Source organism: Ambystoma mexicanum, chromosome 1q, assembly GCF_040938575.1.
Source record: "Ambystoma mexicanum isolate Mex_15411 chromosome 1q, UKY_AmexF1_1, whole genome shotgun sequence".
Classification (NCBI taxonomy): domain Eukaryota; kingdom Metazoa; phylum Chordata; class Amphibia; order Caudata; family Ambystomatidae; genus Ambystoma; species Ambystoma mexicanum.
Window position 1 is genome coordinate 681,231,778 of NC_090922.1, and position 22,447 is coordinate 681,254,224.

Below are 22,447 nucleotides of genomic sequence, written 5' to 3' on the forward strand. Positions count from 1 at the left end.
TGATTTATTTTGTGCGCAGACACCGCAGGACTGAATATACTGAATGATGTCCTGACGCCAGGTAGGCCACCAAAAGTTCTCTTTCACCTTAGCTAGGGTTTTGGCGATCCCAGGATGCCCTTCGATCAGTGAATCATGATAGTTTGAAATAATATGCTGTTGTAATTCCTTCTTGGGTACATATAGGCGATCCCTAAAAAAGGGTAGATGGTCCTTGATGGTATATTGTTCTCCTTGAGTTTGCCATGTGAGGTAGGCATCAGGATTCATTGTCCGTGGATTTCTTTTCGTAGATCTGCTTGTGTTAAGGCTGTCATGATACCCAAGAGTTTGTATTCAGGTATAATAGGTACTGGGTCTGGAGTTGTATGTACTATTTCATCTATGCCCATGCGCGATAGGGCATCCGCCTTTCCGTTTCTGACTCCAGGTCGAAATGTGATTACATAATCATATTCGGCGTAGAAAAGGGCCCACCGTAATTGGCGCGAGGACTGGGCCTTGGCTGTTTTGAGATATTGCAGGTTTTGGTGGTCTGTGATGACTGTACTGGTGTGTCTGACCCCCAGAAGGTACTGCCTCCAGTCTTTAAAGGCGGATTTCATAGCCAGGATTTCCTTGTCTGTGATGGCATAATTAATCTCTGGAGGTGAGAACTTTTTTGACCAGAAGGCCACAGGATGTAGCTTGCCGGTTTTCGGGTCTCTTTGTGAAAGGACAGCCCCCATTGCGAGACTGGACGCATCAGTTTCAATGACATAAGGGAGGTCTGGACGAGGATGTCGCAGGAGACCAGATGGTTTTTGTTTCTGTGATTTATTTTGTGCGCAGACACCCCAGGACTGAATATACTGAATGATGTCCTTACGCCAGGTAGGCCACCAAAAGTTCTCTTTCACCTTAGCTAGGGTTTTGGCGATCCCTGGATGCCCTTCGATCAGTGAATCGTGATAGTTTGAAATAATATGCTGTTGTAATTCCTTCTTGGGTACATATAGGCGATCCCTAAAAAAGGGTAGATGGTCTTTGATGGTATATTGTTCTCCTTGAGTTTTCCATGCGAGGTAGGCATCAGGAATCATTGTCCGTTGGATTTCTTTTCATAGTTCTGCTTGTGTTAAGGCTGTCGTGATACCTAAGAGTTTGTCTTCAGGTATAATAGATACTGGGACTGGAGTTATATATACTATTTCATCTATGCAGTTGGAGATTTGGGTAACCGCAGAAACGACAGCGGGTCGTCCCAGGCACAATTTTGATGGCAGAGCGTGATTGGATATTTTGGTAGCCACGGCTAAAGATATATATAAAAAAAATAGATTCTGAATATTTTTTTTAATGTATTGAGTGTAGTATTTGCACACAGTTAGTTAGCGTAACACGTGAAATACTTTTTAATCAATAATAAGGCATATAGGTGTACCTATTTGAAAGGGGTAAATAAATACTCAAACACCGTTAGTTGAGAACAAGTTTATTTGGGAGGGGATGTTGTTATGGGTTTTCTTTCAGTTTTAGTTGTAATACATGATATATCTTGTTCTATTCCCAAATGTTCGGCATTTTTACTCACCATGATTACTTTTAATTGTTCAATGTCCTTTTTCATTGCTTGCATGTCTTTTTGTTTATTCATCATTATTTCTTTTATGATGGAATAGTCATCATTGATGTTGCTAGACCTTGGGCTGGAACATTAGAAGGTCCACAGTGTAGAGTTGTATTGTAGAAGGTGAAAAGTACCTCCTCTGCCTCTTTTTTTGCACAGTGTTCCTTGACTTTGATGAAGCACCAACTGTCTGCTGTTTTTCATTTATGTTTAATGTTGGTCCAAATGATGACGTTGTCACTACTTTTGCTCTCATGTTCAGACATGTTGGAATGTCTTAGTGGGGTGCAAAATATAAAACAATGAAAATGACAACATGATAAAGACAATGCTGCCAAAAATGAAACTTAAAAAAGTTGTTTGATAAACTATATTTGTTTGATGTCGTGTTCTCCAAGTTTACTTATCCTACCCTATTTTCTCTTGTTCCCCAAGTTTTTTTAACCTTCTCATGACTTGTTCTGCATGCTACCATTATAATCTTCTTTGTTTACTTTCACCCATTTGATATATTCCTGTTTGTTTAAATGTGTGTATTAAATTGTGTTTATTAAAGTGTTTGTGTTATTGAACTGATTCTGTTTTCTTTTTTTCATATAGATTGATATCATATTTTTTTTAAACATAGATGTATAGCGGCGGCTACAATTCAGCCAAATGAGCCATCAGCATTTGGAGATGCAGGTAACCAAAGCAACGACCGGGAGGAGTCCCAGGCGCGATTTCGATGATGCATCATATTTGGATATTTTGATAGCTGCGGCTAAAGATATATATTTTTTTTTAAATTAAATTTGGAACCTTTTTTTAATATGTATTGAGTGTAGTATTTGCAAACAGTGTAACATTTGAAATGCGTTTTAATCAATAATAATACATATAGGTGTACATATTTGGTTGTGGGTTTTCTTTCAGTTTTAGTTATAATACATGATATGTCTTGTTCTGTGGCCAGATTCTCTACATTTTTACTCTCCATGATTAGTATTAAATGTTCAATTTCCTTTATCATTGCTTCCATGTCTTTTTGTATATTCATCATTATTTCTTTTAATTCTATCAAGGAATCCATAATCAGATTGGTGGGTCCTTGCTGTGGTGCTTCCTTTGAGCGAGTATCTTCTAGGCACTTGAATCACTTCTTCATCTGTTTGAAAATATTTGAAATATTTTTAAACAATTGAAGATATAATACACTTTCAAAATATGTGGGTTGGTTGTAGCACATTTGATAGTATGACAATAGGCACATACATTATATGTGTTTGGTGACAGATATCTGTTAATTTAAATGTAATTGTTAGTCACATTTTACATGAATATATATAATGTACTTACAAAATCGTGATTGTGGAGTATCTTCTTTTGGAGCATTGTTTTGCGTATCTTCTTTTCTAATTTCTTCTTCCATAGAGTAGTTCTCCTCCAGCTATTCCATGTATTGTTGCATTATTCTAGTGATATGGAGAAATACTTCTTGTCAGTTCAGAGTTAGAATTTGGAATGGTTGAAGATTAATTAGGAGAAAAGGTGAAATGTTTGTGTTTGATTTGTGATTGGGTGTTCACTATTCGTGTGGTGGGACACAAAAAAAAAACTATTTGTGTGGTGGGTGGCTGCCAAAAGGATTTCATTTAGCTCATATGCTGTTAAATTGTATAACGCCTTTGAGAGAATGTATTTATTGAGTGATGTTTATATATGCTAATAGAATTGTAGATAGGTGAGGTGCAACCTTAGGAAAAAGTGCTGTTATTTTAGATGAAGTGGATGAAATGAGAGGTATGTGCTGTAATTGTGGAGAAATATTTTTGACAGGGAGCACAGGTCTCTTTCTCTTATTTAATTAATTAATTAATCATCTAAAGAAAGAACACAAATACGTTTTTCAAAATGTTTTGAATCACCATGGAGAAGAAGAGTATTTCTCTGATTGAAAATGTTGATGATGTGTTGGTAGAAGAATCCAAAGGCTCTTTTAAGAGCCACTCAGATAACTGTTTAAGTATATTGGAAAAGGAAACTGCATTTGCTGTCCTTTAGTAATTAGTTGCGGGTACGGAAACAGCCAATTATGTGTCATGGTCTGTCAGGCGTATTGCAGCCACGGGTACTGGCCACCACGGGACAGGCCATAGCTTCAGGTACGAGCAGTCAAAAGGTATGTAGTGCAGCTGAGGCTATAACTGTGGTGTGTTAGCAGTGGGTATGAGTGCACCAATCGCCTGTTGTGGTCTTTGATAGCCATGGGTACGAGCGTGAAAATGGCAGGTCATGCATTTTTGGTGGGTGCAGTTGTGGCTATCGGTATTGCGTCGCTATTGCCATGACTACAGCCAGTTGTATTTTGGTGCAGTGATCATATTTTATTATGAATGTTATAGCAGTGATTTGTACATGCATTTCTATTTGGATGTCATCACGTATCACGACGCGTCCATCCTGGAAGTTGTAGACACGATGGAAGAAACACTAACGGAACCATCTGCTGCAGTCTAGTGTTTGGACTGTTTTGCCACACCCCCTGAGGCTCGACGTTATCTACGCACCAGACAGCTACGCCGGTGCGTTGCAACCCTTTGTTTCCGCTTTGGGGCTACACGCTGAGTTTCTTCCTACGCGCCTGCCTAGTGAATATCCTCTGCCCTCCTGCTGCTTCTCCGCTTGTGTGCTGTTTCCTACTTTCCTTCACCACGTCTCCCGCTTGCCGCTTGCAGACTTTGTCCTTGCTTACCTTGCTCTGCCTGTTCCGTCCCCACTCCTCTTCATGTGCAGTTGCCGCTTCCTCTCTGCAACATTCCAATCTCTTACCTCTTCATTGTACCTGGATTCCGCATTGTTTGGATTATCAGAAGTGCCTTCTGAGAATCGTAGTCACTGCTCACCTGCATTCCATCCTGCGACAGAAGACCATCGCGCCAGGGTTTTTTCCGGCCTCCGCCTTTTTCCCTGGAATTAGGGGCGGACTCCCTGGGGGTCCCACTGCCGAGCAGTCTACTAGCTGGCAAGGTGGCCTCCAGACGGGTTTGTCCCAAACCCTGCAAAGAAAGACAAGAGGGAACCTGGAGAAACAGAAGGACGATTTCTACACAGAGCTCCTCTGAGGAACAAGAGACAGGTGAGGAGGAAGAGGGGGTGGACTATTCGGGCATTGACCTGAATATAGAACCTTCCATATCTGAGATCACATGAAGGCTAATGTGAATTGATTTTGAAATGTTTCTGATATGTGTTGTTGAGCACGTTAGAAAAATGTTTATGTAGCTGTTACTTTGAGTGGGTTTTAGTCATGGAACCAAGTTTATAGATGCAGGTATGTTATTGGGAAAAATTAGGAAGAAAATATTTTGTCTTTGAAAGTAGTGTGTAAATATTGTCTAAAGTATTCTTTGAAGGATTGTCTTGGGGTTTATTGATAGATATAAGTTATAATAGAAATGTGTTTGTCATTTTAGTTGTTTGTTTTCTACAGTCCTGTTTTTGTGCTATTGAATTGTGAAAGCTCGGAAAGAGACATGTGTGTGTATTTTTGACAGTATAATTTCAGAACTCAGAGTATGCATATGTTCTGAGTTTGCTTCTGGTGAACATCTATTCATTATTTGGAGTAGCTGAAGGTGAGTGATAGTGTGTTTTATGTTCTTTATGCACAGTTTGAATTATTTGTAAGATAACTGAAGTATGGTTAGGTATCTCATTTGGTCAAGTTTATAAGTATTGTTTGCAAAGTAGGGTTCTCTATATTTTACCTCAGTGATTTTAGGAGAGTGATGAATCAGTATGGCATGGTATGCTCTGCTTATGTTTGCCAGAAAATATATTTGCAAATAATGGTTGTTTCTTAGTGGCATTGCAAGATGTGATATGAATGAGGGTGCATAAGAAATCCTAGTGTGAACCAAGCACTATAACTCTACTGTTAACAAATGTGCCTGTGTGAGTGCTTTGTAGTTGGATATTAAGCTGTGTTTTGATGACCCTAAATTGGTGATTAGGTTTATCATTGAAAAATATATGGTTTTAACGCAGATATATTAGAAGTTGGCCAGTTGCACCTCTGTTTTCTTTGAGAGCAGATGACTATCATGCCTACCTCTTTAGTGGTGGAGACTATTTTGGTGGTTTAATGTTTTATATTTGGCATTGCAGGTAGACCAGGTAGACAAAATGGTTGATTTTCGAGCATCTGTTGTGTCAGGTTATCTACATCCTGTTTTTACTAAATTGTGGTTTCTCTGTTATGGCATGTATTGGGTTTGTATATATGATACCCTTTTTTACTGGATGTGCTGTGGATGTCGAATTGTTATGGTATGTAAGAAATGGGTAATGTGGTCTATGAGATGTCAAATGAATGGGGTTGCATAGTGGTTTGGGGAAACACTATTATTGATGAAGTTTGTTAAGAAGGTTTTCTGGGGCTGGTTAGGGCATATGGCCATTGAAACTTTAGTACAGTGACAGTGAAGGGTGGACATATATGCTGATATATATCTTTTTGTTGATTAGCAGTATTAGTTATTAGTTTGTACGAGAAAGGAGGGATAGTGCATTAGGCTACTCTCTTTACCACATATGCTATTAGTACTTACCAGATTGATTTTCTGCAGACATGTTATCACTATGTTTGTTTGTTTGTTTTATTATTTATAATGCACACCAGACTCAAGGGTATCAGGGCACAGAGAAACAAGACAGTTTTCAGCTTGGGTTACAGAGCTGTACAGATATATGCAGTGAGATATATATATATATATATATATATATATATATATATATATATATACAGGCATGATACAGTGAGCATGTTCTATACAGGTACAGTAGTAGGGATGTTTTAAAGATTATATACAAGTAGACTGGCAACAATATATTACAGAGACATGAAAGATATATACAATGCAGGGTATAGAAGGTGCGGTAGGTACATCCCTTAGTGGTCGTTATCTTTAATCCAGTTGATGAGATTATGTCTAAAGAGGGGGTATGTTTGGTCTGCCCTCATGGAGGGGGAAGGGAGTTCCAAAGCTGAGCCGCTTTGACTGGGAATCTACACCCTCCAACTTTGGTAAGTTTGAATCTTGGAGCCAGCAGGCAGTTGGAGTTGGCTGTCCTAGACAGTCTTTTAGAAGCTTTTCTGAAGATATTGTGGGGTGGCATTGTTACGACACTTATGTGTTAATGAGGCCGTTTTGAGTAAGATTATGTTGTTGGTGGTGAGTTGTTCTGAATTTTGTTGATGATATATTTATTGGCCCCCAGGTATAGTGAGTTACAATCAGCCAGTTTGGAAAGAATTAGAGCTCTGGCTAAGATTTTACAGCTGTTAATGGAGAGGAAGGGCTTAGCAGTTCTGATAAGCTTACAAGTGTAAGCAGTAGCAGAGGCATGGGCGTAATTTTAGGGGGGGACAGGGGTGTTTGTCCCCCCCAACTTTCATGGCACACCATTTTGTTCCCATTCATTTGGCTGGGGTACCTTTTCTTCAGATGTCATGTACCCCCCCAACTTTTTCAGCAAAGTTACTCCACTGAGCGGAGGCCGTGGAGTATACCTGTTTGGTAAAGGTGAGGGAGGTGTCTAAGTAAAAACCTAATGTTTATACCTCTTTGGCAACTTGAATGGTAATGTCGTAAATGTTAAAGGTAGCGTATGCATGTCCAAATTGTTGAGATTTGGGGTGGTGCCCATGATGATGAGCTCAGTTTTGTCATAATTCAGGCTTAGACCGTGGGTGGCCATCCATGCCTGGATGATGAGGTAGACTCTATTCACCAAGGCCAAATCCTCGTCATAATCTCCCGTAAGTGGAATGAGGATATGGGTATCATCTGCATAGTTAGTGTAGGTGATACCAAGACCGTCCGGATCATCGAAAAGGGGCTTAGTGAATATGTTATACAAAGTGGGTGAGACACATGAACCCTGTGGCACCTCACAAGTGATGGGAATGGGATCGACAGATGCTGAAGGTGAAAAGACTTGCATCGTCCTATTGTTCAGGAAGGATTGCATCCAGCCTATGGCCTCTTGGAAGAAGTGCACAGCTGAGTCCAAGTGGTTGCAGAGAACTTTTTGGTCCACCAAATCAAACGCAGCCGAAAGAGCAAGTAGAAGTAGCAATGCAGTTTTTCCCTTGTCTTTAAGTGCATCGATTTGGGCCTTGAGGTCGATCAAGGTTGTTTCAGTCCCATGTTGGGACCTAAAGCCAGATTGGTGGACTCCCAATAGTTTATTCTGTTGTAAATACCTCTCTAATTGGAAATAAGCGACCCTCTCTAAGATTTTGAGCAGGAAGGATACTGTGGTAATCGGTCTGTAATCTGTGGGTATTGTTGGATCTAGTGATTGTTTCCTGAGGAGGCGGGAGTGCCCAAGACTCCTTTAGGTTGCTGGTGATGGTGCCAGTGGAGAAAGAAGCATTGATTAGCTTTGAAATGAATGCTGATAGGTTTCTGGCAGTGTATTTAATGATTTGAGCTGGGCAGTTGCCACCCTGGCAGTTTGAGGGTTTGAGGGTGAGGATGACTTTCTCCACCTAGAGGATTGGGACTTTAGAGAAACTAAAGCAGAGAGCAGGTTTGGGTGAAGGCGTGGCATTGCTGAATTGAAGGGTCGAATTGGGGAGGTTGCCTTTTTTTAGCAATCTTATCCTCGAGAGATGCTGCTTTATTAGATAGGGCTTTTTGAATATTGGTGCACCAATTTTTTTCCTTGGTAAAGTTGTCAGTGGCTAGTATCGGTGTTTCAAGTTCATTTAGGATTTCAAAGAGTTCCTTTATACTTGAATTAGCCTGAAGGATTTTCTTGTTATAGACATCTTGTTTGGCAAGGAGTAATTTTTTTTTGTAAGGGGCAGATATATTCCTGAGGTTGAATCTGTTGTCCTCTGAGGGTAGTTGCCGCTATGCGGATTTGCATTTTCTCTTTTCCTTTTTAAGGGTTTTGAGGTGTGGGGTGAAACAAGTGTTCAAGTGCATTTTGGGTTTACTTTTTATAGTTTTTATTGGGGCGGTGGAGTCTAAAGCTTCAGTCATAGTTCTGTTGTATTTGTTGACTATAATGGTGAGATTGATGAATTCAGGTAGAGCGTTGAGTTTTGGTAATATTAGCGGTAGTAGTTTGTCTACCGTGGTATTTATTTTGTTCCTGGTAGCTTTAGATGGGGCCGTAGGGTTGTTTTTAATTGTAGGCATTTTAGTAGCTAATGAGAATGCTAGAAGGTGGTGGTCTGTCCTAGACTGGGGTGGGATGGCCGTGATGGAAACATTGTGGTCTGCCACCCAATCAAGAATTCTTCCCTTGTTATGAGTAGGGCGTGTCACTCTTTGCGTAAAGCCGAGTTCACTAAGAGTGTTAACGATTAATGCAGCTTTCTGGTGTTTGGGGTCGTTAAACCCCAAGTTAAAGCCCCCTAGCAAGAGCACTTGTAAGGAGTTTTTAAGGTTATCGGATAGGATGGTAGTTACGTCCTCCTCAAAGGATCCGATAGGGCCTGGGGGTCTATATATTAAATTGATAGTTTGTGTTTGTGATCCGTCTATGGGTAGTTTCACGGTCAGGTATTTGCATGATTTAACATCTATAGACGGGGCTAGTCTCAGGGCGAGGTTGGACTTGGCTATAAGAGCTATCCCACCTCCCTGAGCCTCTGATCTGTCTGCCCTGAGTATAGTGTAATCATCAGCTGCAGCGAGAATGAGGGTGGGGCCGGCTGCAGTATGCAACCAGGATTCAGTGATAGTTAGAAAGTCATGTTTTTCTAGCTGTATCAGGTCAGCTATCTCTAGGGCATGAGCCACTAAGGATTAGGCATTTATTAAAGCCCCCTCAAGGTGTAGGGCATTAGAATCTGAATGTATATTTGGTGGGGTATGGTTATTTATTTCAGCAATAGATAACGCAGAGTCAGGTTGATAGTTAGCATTAGTAATTCTGTTAGGGTATTTGACTAGGGGGTATTTTTTCCTAATAGTAGGGTTGGACATTGACTTGGCAGGAGGTTCAAATAGTTTGGGTAGTCACGAGCGGAGTCTGTGGTTTCTGCAGGAAGTGCAACATGGACAGTTAGTCGTAGATAGACCATGGCAGCAGACATCGAGAGTAGGTGATCGGACTTGATTCGGTTTGCTTTTTACTGGTGAGGTCGGTGTGTCATCCATGAATGTTGTTGTATTAACTCTTGGGGTTAGATTAGGTGCAAAAGGAGTGTATGTGCCTATGGAACTGGACAAGGAACTAGACATGGAGCTCAATGCTAGTATAGCTCGCAGCAGGACAGTGTATATGCCAGTCACAAACATAGTGTACTTAATGTCAGTTACTATCCTCTAGTAGGTTAGTAGGTTGGTTCGATTTTGCTAACCATAGGGTGAGACAGCATTTTACTATGAGGGCTGGTTCAATTTTGGAAATACTATGGTGGAGCAGCACTGTTTACTATGGTAGGCTAGTTTGATTTTACAGATGCTAGGGTGAGACAGTACAGTTACTCTAATAGGCTGGTTCAATTTTGCACATGATAGGTGGATACAGATACAGTGGTAGGCTAGTTCAATATTGCAAGTACTAGGATGAATACAGTCTGTTATGATAGGCTAGTTCAGTTTTACAAAATACTGCAAATACAGTTTACTATGATAGGCTAGTTCAATTTGCGGATACTAGTACAAATTGTAAGTACAAATACGAAGCTAGTACAAATGTATTTACAAATACAGATTTGCTGTGATGGATTTGCAAATACTAGGGTAAAGAAGCCAGAGTTTACTCTAGTGGGTTAGTGCACTTTACTAACAATGGGGTGAAACAACAGTCTGTCATGATAGGCTAGTTTGCATTGGCAACAATAGGTATGGTGCATGGAGATGGCAACGTTTGCTAGCAGGCATTAGGCGTGATAAGGATGAATCAAAATCAGCTATGCTCCATTACCAGTATCATATAGTGCAAACAGCTATGAGGCTAGTAACTTGCTAAAGGGGTAGTGAACGCTGTGTTGTACTAAGGTCGCGTGCTATGAAGTAGTTGACTAAGCAGTAGCAGTAAGTACCTAGGTGGAGGTGGGTTACAGTGATGTCGGTTTAGTAGAGCGCCGGGCTAATAATGGCGTAACAGTATGCTGTGTGGTAAATTTATGGAACAAGCTACAAGGATAATCACAAGGTTAGACGGATGCTAATTCCGAAGGAATAAGGCAAAGCGTAAACAATTGTGTGGAGCAGGCTAATAATCAGCAGCAACGACAATAAGTGTGCAGGTAAACAGTTGCAATATGATCGAAAGTTTCAAGGCATACAGCGTAACATGGGCAAGAATACAGTTAAGTCAAGCATACTAGGCCTATGGTGGCGGTGAGAGTGATAAGAGTCGTCATACCACATCCAAGTGATTGTAGGGTGGCTGTTAACGCTAGGCAGGCAGCAACAGAGGCAGGGTCAGGTATGCAGTATGTTAGAAGAAGAGGTTGCTGTTATGTGAAATTATGGTTTGTGATACCTTCCTGTTGTTCAAATGGGGGATGAACGCACCCGAATAGAGTGTTCGTGATGAGAGTATCTAGAAGGAGGCAGAGTAACTAGCCAATGGCCAACCAATGATAGGCCACAGACAGGTGCTCTGCCTTTTTGGTCAGGCCTTTGTGTGCATCAGGCCGGCTTCTGCCTTCCGGTTCACCCGGGCCAGGAAATCAGCTGGTTGACCCAACCAGGTCTCAGCGAGCGTTGTAAGGTAACCCGTGAGTATGGCGGCGGCCATTTTAGCGCTCCACCGCGATATTGAAGAAAACGGATGATGATCTCAGCACGGTAGCAGGGACACGTGCAAGGACGCTTCTCTCAGCAGGGATAATGAATCAAGTTGAATGAATCAAATAGACGAAAGATATTTTTCGGTCACGCTGGAGCAGCGTTATCTTGTAGCAGATAGGGCAGCTCGTAGGCCCTATCATGTTTGCGTAAGGCATTGAGTACATTGTTTTCACCTCTCTTCATGAACAGGCATCAAAAAGAATAATATCAGTGTACTTGAAAGAGAATAAGCAGTTAGTAGTGTCCTTGCACTAACCAGGGGCGTGCTGCCCTGGCTGCACTTACAGCATTTGTATCCTGTTTTCCCCTCCCCTCTCCCTTGCACTTCTTCTCTTCTTTTCTATTTGCACTTTTAATTCTTGCAATTGTATGATCTGAATGACATAAGCCCTATTAAGATTGTTTGTCTTGTCTTCCCTCCCATGCCTAGAAATGTGTGTGTATAGGTGCGTTTTAAATGAGTTATGATATATGTGATAATTGTGGGTTATATGATAACTGTGAACCTCCAATCAGACTTGTACCATCACCCTCACTGTCACAGGCAGTGGTATTTGGAAGTGTTGAAGTTCTGAGTCACTCCCTTGTCACTCTCTTTGTTTCAGTGAGCAATGAGACATGCCACTTGCCCTATGTGTGTAGTCATGAATGCACCCAGGGTACTGTTTTACAGCACCATGGAGGGATGTGTTGACCTAGAGATCCTGGTGAAACAGGGTGTGCAGGTTATGTGTGTGCCACATGTAATCTGTACGTTTAGGGTTTGCTATTGTTTACAGTTCTGGAAGACATGCTTCCTCCCAATCGGTGCACACATGGCATATCACACATGTGTGCAGTACGGAAACCATTGGTGTTTGTGAATTAGTCAATGATGTAAAATCATCTTTTTATATTATCTATTACCCCTGGGATTTTCGGTATCCATGTGTATTGTTGCATGGTGTGGGGGAGTTATTACCACCTTTGTCAGTATGTGTGGAAATGTTGGCTGTATCAGGTAATGAATCATGCCTACTGTATATTGGTGTGTTTAAAACAATGATGTGTAGCTACCAACTTCAATGGTGTGACATGGTACTGTGCATATTTCCTTTGCATTCTAGGTCTCAATCAATGAGTTGGAGTACGTAGATATGGTGAGCAGGTGCAGCTAATACGGTTTCTTGATTTTTTACTCTGTTTCTCCTTATGGGGACACTGCCATCCTGGATATGTGTGTTTATCATATTCTTCTCCTTACTGAAAAGGCCATGTGTTGCATGAATGTTATTATGCCTTCAATCAGTAAGGACAGCTGCACAAGATACAGGAAGAGGGTCCCACCAGGTTGTATGGTACTCTGAGTCTTCTCTCAGGTGCAGTTAGGCTTGCCATGTCCATAGTGGGTGAAGAGGATGCATCTTTGCTTCCTTTCAGAGCATGTGCCAGTCATGCCCACCTTCCGAGTGGTGGAGGTTATTGTGGTGGTTTAATGTGCAACCTTTGGCATTGCATGTATAGCAAATGACGGAATTCCCAGCATCTGGTTTGTTAGGTTATCTATTTACGTTTGTTTTTAAATCCTGTTTTCTCTGTTATGTCATGTTTTGGGTCTCAACATATTACACTCTTTTTTCTGGATGTGGTGTGGATGTGAAATTGTTATGGTATGTAAGAAATGGGTAATGTGGTGTATAAGATGTGAAAATAATGGTGTTGCACAGTGAGTTGGAGGAAACAGTATTATTGATGAGGTTTGTTAACAATGTTTTATGGGCCTGGTTATGGCATATGGCCATTGAAACTTTAGTAGAGTGGGGATAGACAGTGAAGGAAGGACATAGATTCTGATATATTTTTGTTGATTAGCAGTAGCAGTAATTAGTTTGTAGGGGAAAGGCAGGATAGTGCATTAGGCTATTGGGTTTCATATTCATATTAAATAAACTTAAGACATTGCTTAAGGTGACTGCACCATTCTATACAAATATACAAACAGTTCATGTGCTTACATGTGATCACTTTTGTGACATCTTGGGTGGAGAGTGGAAACACACTTCTCATACTGAAAGATTGTTTAATGAGGAGAGTTACATTCAAGGAATGAAAGACTCCCACGAGCACAACTCGGAGTTTGCCGGTCCGGTAACAACAGTACTGGCAAGCAAACCGGTACCGTTGTTACCGGACTGGCAACCTCATAATGAGGCCCTATGTGTACGTAGATGAAACACTTACAGGAAGTGGAAATGGTGATCCTATGCATTCAAAGGATCAGATTTTTCAACAGTATAAAAGAAGTATTGCAATGTTGCATTGTCTTCTACTGAAAGGCATGACATTGTGTATCTTGTTGAAGCACATTTTACAAGTCTCAAGTGCAACTAATGTATATTGAGAACACACTTAAATACACTGGTGAAGGTTTTTGGAAATATCTGCATCTGTATTTGTATGTAGGAGAATTATTTGATACAAGTGAGGCACTTTATGTTTGTAGACACTATGTTAGATTTTATAATCAAACACGTATTCCACCACTAAGTGTCTTAAATGATATGGTAGTGCCTGTTATCCCTCTTGTGTTTCAAAAATTGAACATGTTCGGAAGTGATTGCATTGTAAACTGTTAATCCTTCTACTGAAAGGCATGACATTGTGTATCTTGTTGAAGCACATTTTACAAGTCTCAAGTGCAACTAATGTATATTGAGAACACACTTAAATACACTGGTGAAGGTTTTTGGAAATATCTGCATCTGTACTTGTATGTAGGAGAAGTATTTGACACAAGTGAGGCACTTTATGTTTGTAGACACTATGTTAGATTTTATAATCAAACACGTATTCCACCACTAAGTGTTTTAAATGATATGGCAGAGATGTGCTCATGCCTGGGAATGTTTAGTGATGCCCGTAGAGCATTATTTTGAAGGACTTGGAGTTTGCTAATTATCGCTTGATTGGCACCTAGGTAGAGGCTATTACAGTAGTCTAACTTAGATTGTATAAGAGCTCTAGCTAGTGTGAGGCAGCTGTTAGAGGAAAGAAATGGTCTACAGGCTCTAATTAGTTTCCCTGTATAGGCAGTGGCTGAAGCGGTCGAGTTGACTTGTTTGGTGAGGTTAGTATTAGCATTGAGGGAAAAGCCAAGTGTTTTTACATTTTTGGCAACCGGGATAGTGTTACCATCAATTATGATATTGGAATAGTTAGGACTTAGTTTTTGTAAGTTGTTGGGTGAACCAACAATGAGCAGTTCAGTCTTCTCATCATTCAGGCAGAGGTCATGTGTGGCCATCCATGCCTGAATGACGGAGAAGATTTCATTGATCCTGGCTACATCAGTTTTGTAATTGCCCGAGATGGTGAGGAGCATCTGTTTCATCCGCATAGTTTGTGTCGGTGACACTCAGACAGTCCAGTTTATCAAAGAGGGGCTTTGTGAAAATATTGTATAAGGTTGGTGAAACACATGAGCCTTGTGGGACACCACAGGTGATGGGGATAGGGTCTGCTGCTGCCACCGGAGAGAAGACTCTCATGGTTCTATTGGCCAGGAAGGACTGTATCCACGAGATAGCAGAGGGGGAAAAGTGGGCGGCAGAGGAGAGGTGATTGCAGAGTATTTTATGGTAAACCAGGTCGAAGGCGGCTGAGAGATCTCGGAGGAGTAGGATGGCAGCTTTGCCCTTATCTTTAATTTCGTCAATCTGACTTTTAAGATCAACAAGGGCAGTTTCTGTTCCATGCTGGGGCCGGAAGCCAGACTGACGCAATCCAAGTAATTTGTTTAACAGGAAGGGGACAGTTGTGATAGGCCTGTAATTAGTAGGTATGGCTGGGTCCAAGGTCTGTTTTTTTAGTAGCGGGAGGACCCATGACTGTTTCAAGTTATTAGGTACCGAATCAGTGGAGAAAGACAGGTTTATGAGCTTGGAGATGAAGGGGGCGAGATCCCTTGCTGCGTCTTTTATAATCTGTGCAGAGCAACTGTCCCCTTTGCAGTTTGACGGTTTGAGGGAGGTTATGATTTTGTGCACTTCTAGAACGGTTACTTTTTTGAAGGTGAAGCCATGGTTAGTGTTAGGGGTGGTGGGTGGGCTAGGGATAGGGGGGCTAGGGGAGGGGCTGCTATTGGAAAGTTACAGTCTTTTGTTTTCAATTTTAGTTTGTAGGCTAGTGATTTTGTTCGCAAGGGCATCTTGGATACTAGTGCACCAGAGTTGGTCCTTCACGAACGTGTCCGTAGGTGGATTAGGGTTTTCTAACTCCTTCAGGATAGTGAATAATTCTTTGGTACTGGAGCTAGCATTACTTATTCTTATATTATAGGCTTCCTTGTTAGTGCAAATTATTTCTTTTTTATAACGGGAGGATGCATTAGTGAGATTGATTTTATGTTCCACTGATGGGTTCATTTTCCAAAGGGTTTCCATTTTGAACTTTTTATTTCTTAGTATTTTAAATTCTGGTGTGTACCAGGAGTTGAGATGTGCTTTGGGTTTACCTTTACGTAGTTTTAGAGGGGCAACAAGGTTGATAGCTTTGGTCATGGCGTTATTGTAGGTATCTTCTAGAAGGTTAAGGTCCGATGAGTTGGGGATCATATTTATAGTGGGTAGAACCAGTGGAATGAGGGCTTCAGCTGTGATGTTCCGCTTATTTCTCTTCAGGCATGCTGGTGCAGGTGGGCACTGTATATGGTGTGGATTATTAGTGCTAATGTCAAATGAGAGTACGAAACGGTCGGTCCATATGAGTGGTTGGGGGTCCTTAAAGATAATGTTACAGTTATGGGCAGCGAGCCAGTCTAAGGTTCTGCCTTTCTGATGTGTGGGTAGGGTGTTAAGTTGAATGTAGTTCTGTTCGCCAAGTGCATTAGCAAGGGAGGAAGCTGGAGTATCGTGAGGATCGTTGTAACCCAAGTTAAAGTCACCTAGAATAATATTCTGTGATAAAGGTTTAGATTTTTCAGCTATGAGGGAAGTTATATCTTCCTCAAAGGAACCTATGGGACCAGGAGGTCTGTATATTAATTCCAGGGTGATGGTATTCTTAGGGGTAGTTTGAATTTTAATGGATAGGTGTTCACAGGAGTTTAGAGGAAGGGAGGTCACAGATCTAATATCCAGCAAGGATTTGAATATAAGTGCTACACCTCCTCCACGGGCATTAGGTCTGTCGGCCCTGAGGATAGAGTAGTTGTCTGGAACCGCGAGGGTTATGGAGGGACCTGCTGCGGCATGAAGCCAGGTTTCTGTGGTGGCGAGGAAATCCAAGTTTGCTGAACGGATGATGTCGGCGATTTCCGTAGGGTGGGCCACAAGGGATCTGACATTAAGTAAGGCTCCTTTGAGTGGCATAGTGTTTGCAATGATGTTTTTGTTAGTGACTTTAGTTGTGAGATTGTTGGTCATTTTGTTAAGTAAGGTGGGGAGTTTACAGCCTAGTCTGTTGTTGCGGGTCATGAGGTTAGGGTAGGCTGTAGGGCGATGTTCTAGCAAATTGTGTGTGTTCTGGATATTGTCAGAATGGTCGTCTGTGACAAGGTTAAGTGGAGGGTTACCTAAAGTAATGCTAATTTTAGTGCTTTGGTCTGTAGGTGCTCTGTGGGGGAAAGGAGGCTGGGAGGGCAGGAAGGGTGTGGGGCAGGGAACGGGGTTGGTGAGTCCTTTGCTAAATGGGATATAACTGTTTATGCTACATGGAGTGCAATCGGGCAAGATGCAGAAAGGGAACAAGATGAGTACTAGCCAGGCTGGCATAGTTCAGATATGGGATCAGGACGGGATACTAGAGGGATGGTGGATGTTGTAGGCTACGCTAATGCTTGTAAGCCCTGTGGCCAACTGGCTAGTTAGAGGTGGTGCTAGATTCGGAATTGAAGCACGCTTACAAGTAGCTTGTAAATGGCACGACTAGCAGGTAGGTTTAGAGTAGCAACTAGCTGGCGACCATGAGGCACAACACAGTCAAATGTGGTCTACTAGCGACCATGAGGCATAACACAATCAAATGTGGTCTGTTGGCAACCATAAGGCATAACACAATCAACTGTGGTTTACTAGCGACCATAAGGCATAACACAAATAAATGTGGTCTGTTGGCGACCATAAGGCACAACGCAAATAAATGTGGTCTACTAGCGAACATAAGGCACAACACAAATAAATGTGGTCTGTTAGCTTCTACAGGTAAACTGGCGTTTGCCTCAAATGTAGGTGGGGCAGGTAAGGGACGAGGCAACATGGAGGGGGAGAGGCATAGCAGACGAAGGGCCTCAATATGACCTTGGCGGTAACGCCGGCGGTATTAGCGCGGGGGCTATTAGCGCGACCGCCATAGCCCCCAGCGCTAATAGCACAGTATCACGAGTTGGGCGGACTTGGAAGTCCCCATTCCCCATTAAGCCCATTCGGGAATGCCCCATTCCCCATTGGGCTCAATGGGGAAATTTCAAGCTCATACCGCCGGCGGATTTCCCGCCGGCGGTATGAGCGCAAATTCTCGGCGGATTTCACACCAGCTCAGAGCTGGGTTGAAATCCGCCGAGGCCCTGATTCGGCGGACCCTTAAATCCGGCGGTAATAGCGCTACCGCCAGATTTAAGGGTTACTGTCGAGGTCGTGATGAGGCCTCAAGTGTTGCACTGTACACCTTAGCGGGAAAGGGCCAAGTAGCATGCGGTGTGTCACTAGAACACCTACATTCGGAAATCTAGAGCACCTTAAGATCGGAAATCACTATGGGTACAGGGAGAGCATTTTACAAACAGATGCAGATGGCCTACTAGGGAACGAATGGCTGGGTGCAACAATACAATACAGCACAATAGCACAGCGGTCACTGAGCGACCATAAGGCACAACACATAGCAGAATGGACCATGAGCACCTGTATTAAAGGATTTCCAGTGAGGGCTTGCACAGCATTTTCAGTCAGGTGTCTCAGGCACTGGGCCACCTAGATTCAAAGGTTCATAGTAAAGGCTAGAGTGGCAAATTTCCAAAATTGTGCAAAAGTTCCCCTAGCTACCTACGTTACAAAAAGAGGGATAAAAAGCGGTATACAGACAAAAGATCCATGCAACATAGGGGCACAACTGATATGAGTGTAAGTTTGATGGTAGTTCTTATTGCAAGGGAGGGCCGTTTTGCGGTGTAGTGGCGGAGCGAATTACTGTAGTAGCAGCGTATACCAAGTAACTATCTCACGTCGTGGGAGCAGCAACAACAGGTGAGTGAGGCAGATGGGCTCGTAAAAAGGTTAGAGTAGCGTGGGGGCACAGCAAGCAGCGACCTGATGAGGAGGGTTAGTTCAGAACGTCTTACCGCTTATCAGGTATGTTGCAAAGTTGATCCGTGTAAGTTATATGTCGGCAGAACGAGCAGGGGTTCTGGCCCTGGCCACTGTCAGCACGTACAGGCTCAGGACAGGAAAGGAGCCTTGGTCTCACGGGCCTTGCTCGAACGAGGCCGGCTTCGCCTGCCAGTCGTGGATTGGCCAATAAATGGTAGCTGGCAGCCAATCGCGGATCAGCTGTGGGACCTGCAGTCAGGCCAGGCAAAGGGTGCGGGGGGCCGCCATTTTGGAGGAGAGTCGTTCTCATGGTCGTCAATGGCCGCACAGAACATATACATTAGAGGCTTAGCCCAGAAGTATAGTATGCTTGGCTCGATGGTGTTGAACGACGAAGTCTGCAACTGTACAAATATTCAGCACATAATAACTGCAGTGCAGAGCAGGGAATGCAGTAGGGCGAAAGGTGTTGGGCTACCTAGCCTTACATCACGCAAGTACGGTGTGATAGGGATCGCTGCTTCTCCGGAGATGGGAAGGAGCTCCTGCTCCATCCCTGGCAGATAATGAATGACCAGAGCTTAAGACAGGAAAGGAGCCTTGGTCTCACGGGCCTTGCTCGAACGAGGCCAGCTTCGACGGCCGGTCATGGATTGGCCAATACATGGTAGCTGGCCAACTGTAACATACTGTCATTGTAGCTTTAGTATTGAAAAAGGAATTGAATGCTCTTGTAAGGCAGCTTTGCGTATGTTTTTTCAAATGACTCAATTTATGCAAGAAATAGCTTCAACAGCAGAGAAGCAGCTATGTGTTGAATTTTCATTTCTTAAAACGTCTGTAGATGAAATTTCACACAGTTAACATTCGGCAATGTCCAAAATGTAGTAGCTGTAGCAAGTGGAAATGAACAATTTTCTTAAAATACACAAGAGGATAGTCAAGAATTTTCAATGAATGTCTATGAGATATTACTGAAAGAAACTGATAATGTAGATACGTATGTTGGAATTAGTTAACAGTGGCAGCATATGTGTCCAAAATGTAAGAAACGGTATTCTTTCCAGATCTTTGTGAAAGATTTGTGTATCTGCATGTGCCTGATCAGAACATTTTACACTTTTCTGATCTTGTAACTAAAGCATTTCATGACATGCAATGCAGTGACTGTGGTTGTAATTTACAACCAACACCGCAAAATCTAATTTTTTAAAAAGTATGCATTGATTATGTTTCAAAGATACAATGTAGATGGTAGGAAAAGTAACACATCAATATTGAATTGGTAAATAGTCAAGTTTCTGTTAGTAAGAAAACCTTTAAAACATGTGCAATTATTTTTCATTAGGGAGTATCCATTGAATCTGGACTTTTCATGACACAGTGCATACAGAAGTAGATTGGCATGTTTGTAATACTCTATAGTCATGCACCAAGATAGATTGCCAAAGGGGTCAAAGAAAGCTTACTTAATGTTGTTAGAAGCAACAGTTTGAAATATATGTGTAATGTTCTTTATGAAAATAAATATGCAAAATACAAATTTGAAATAGAAAAATAGTCTAATAATTGGTTTATGTAAAGTAGGACAGGGTTTGCTACTATGATGGTTTTTTTTTTTTTTAAATAGTACCAATAAAATGTGTAGAGGTAGTTTTGTGAAGGTTATCTCATTTAGAAGTGAAAATAGCATTCTAAAATCTTCTACTTCAGTTTTATTGTGTAAAACACTGTATATTTTAATATGTACAAGGTTCCCTATAAGTGTGAGGTTACATAAATTGTTTCATGTACGTTATTTTGTGTGTGAGGGAGTGTAGAAGCTCATGCATGTTTACATATGAAACAAGTAAACAGTAGGTTAAAGATACAAAAACATATTGTGCAATTAAAATACAAAATCAAAATAAGTTACTGAAAAGGTCAGTTTGTTAAATATATAAATAGGTTTTATGTGCTTTGTGGAGTTTTTAGAAAAGTCATCATACTGTGCATATTGTGTCATTTTGCATAGTATGTTTAAGATAATTGTGATTAACTTCTATGGTGTGCAGGTGGGCAGAAAAGGGATGCATTCCAAATTTTGAACGACGTTATGAAGTTGCAATGTAGATACCATTTTTAAAATGTAGTATAAATTTCATGTAGAAAAAAAGGTATTCCACACTGTGTAGAAATATCAGTGGTAACAAACATTTTGGTAATCATTTATAGTTTTAGGTTCTTTTTGAAGTATGATGTATATGATATAAATTGTCATTATGAACTTCTCACGTATGTAGGTGGCCAAACAAAGGAGGTACACAGATTTTATAAGAAGTATGGAAATGACATTTGCTATGTTATTAATGTAGTTTTTGATAAGTCTTAATATGTTTATTCACAAAATGTGTTATTGTCTACATATTATTTATAATATAGGTATGACTATAGTCTAAAAAGATTAATACTCAAAATAATGTTATAGTGTTGGGATGTCTTCATATATTTCTTTGAAAAACTGAAGACATAGTTATATTGTTATATGTATTGGTATCCTGGTGAAAGTTGCATAAAATAATTTATAAATTAGTCATCATGTTGCACAAAGTAAACTTTGTATAGTATTGTAATATCTGTGCATTGTAGGGAAATGCATTTATTGGTTTACAAACTATGGATGTTGTAGGAAATTCTTTTTTTAATTTGCTGATGCAAAAAGTAATTTGTAATAACTTAAATGTTATGTATTTTAAATAACATAATAAAGTTGTTTTTTTCTCCATTGAGAAGTTTTTTTTCCTCTACAGCATGATTAATGAAAACAACTTGCTAATGGTTGTATCCTTGGAATATAATCAGTATTCTTTTAGCATCATTATGAGAAAAAAAAACATAAATAATTTTGTTATACCAATGCAGTGGTGATAGTGCATACTATACATTTTTTTTCAGACTTCATATATGGAAGAAAGATGGAAGGACATAGTGATTTGATAAAACCTTAGACAAATATATATGTGCAATATATATTACCTGGTCTGCGGTAGCGGCCATGTAGTTATGGTAGTTGCTAATCCCATAGGAAGAGCACTTTTTGGGTGGCTTATAACTTTGCCCCCCCGGACGAATCCTCACCAAACTTTGCAAAAAAAGTATATGGGCCACTTTTTTTTAGCAAACTTTGGTGAGGTTTGGTGGAGGGGGGCAAAGCTATAAGGGGGGTCCCAAAATTTCTTTTTTTCCCATAGAGTGAATGGGGAAAAAACTTTGCTCACGCCTACAGCTCAAACCGCTGCACCAAATTTGCGGCAGGAGCAGCGGTTTTGTCCCGAAAGCGTGCTTTTGTAAATTGGGTGGAAATCCGTCCAGTAGTTTTTTTTAAAACAACCAAAAAGTAGGTTTCCGCAGACACATTTCCCTGTTCACTCCGCGGACAGGACATCTTTTGGCCAATCGGCTTGCATCATGTTCGCGGACATGGAGCATGTTCGCTGATTGGCTGGGGTGAAGCATGAGGTGCATCACATTGTTTTGATGCATCAGCCATCTTTGATCTGTGGACATCCGCGGACAGCGCAGCGATGAACGGGGGAAAAATACAATTTCGGTGAGCGTGTTGGTGTGTAAGAGTGCTTGGGGAGGGTGGGGGAGTAAGACAGGGGTCAAATGATGTATTTGTTTAGGTGGCAGGTGTCCCTGATGTGTTTGTCATGTCTGCGGTCTTCACGGCTATCCGTGGACATAAAAAATGCACTACTGGCTAT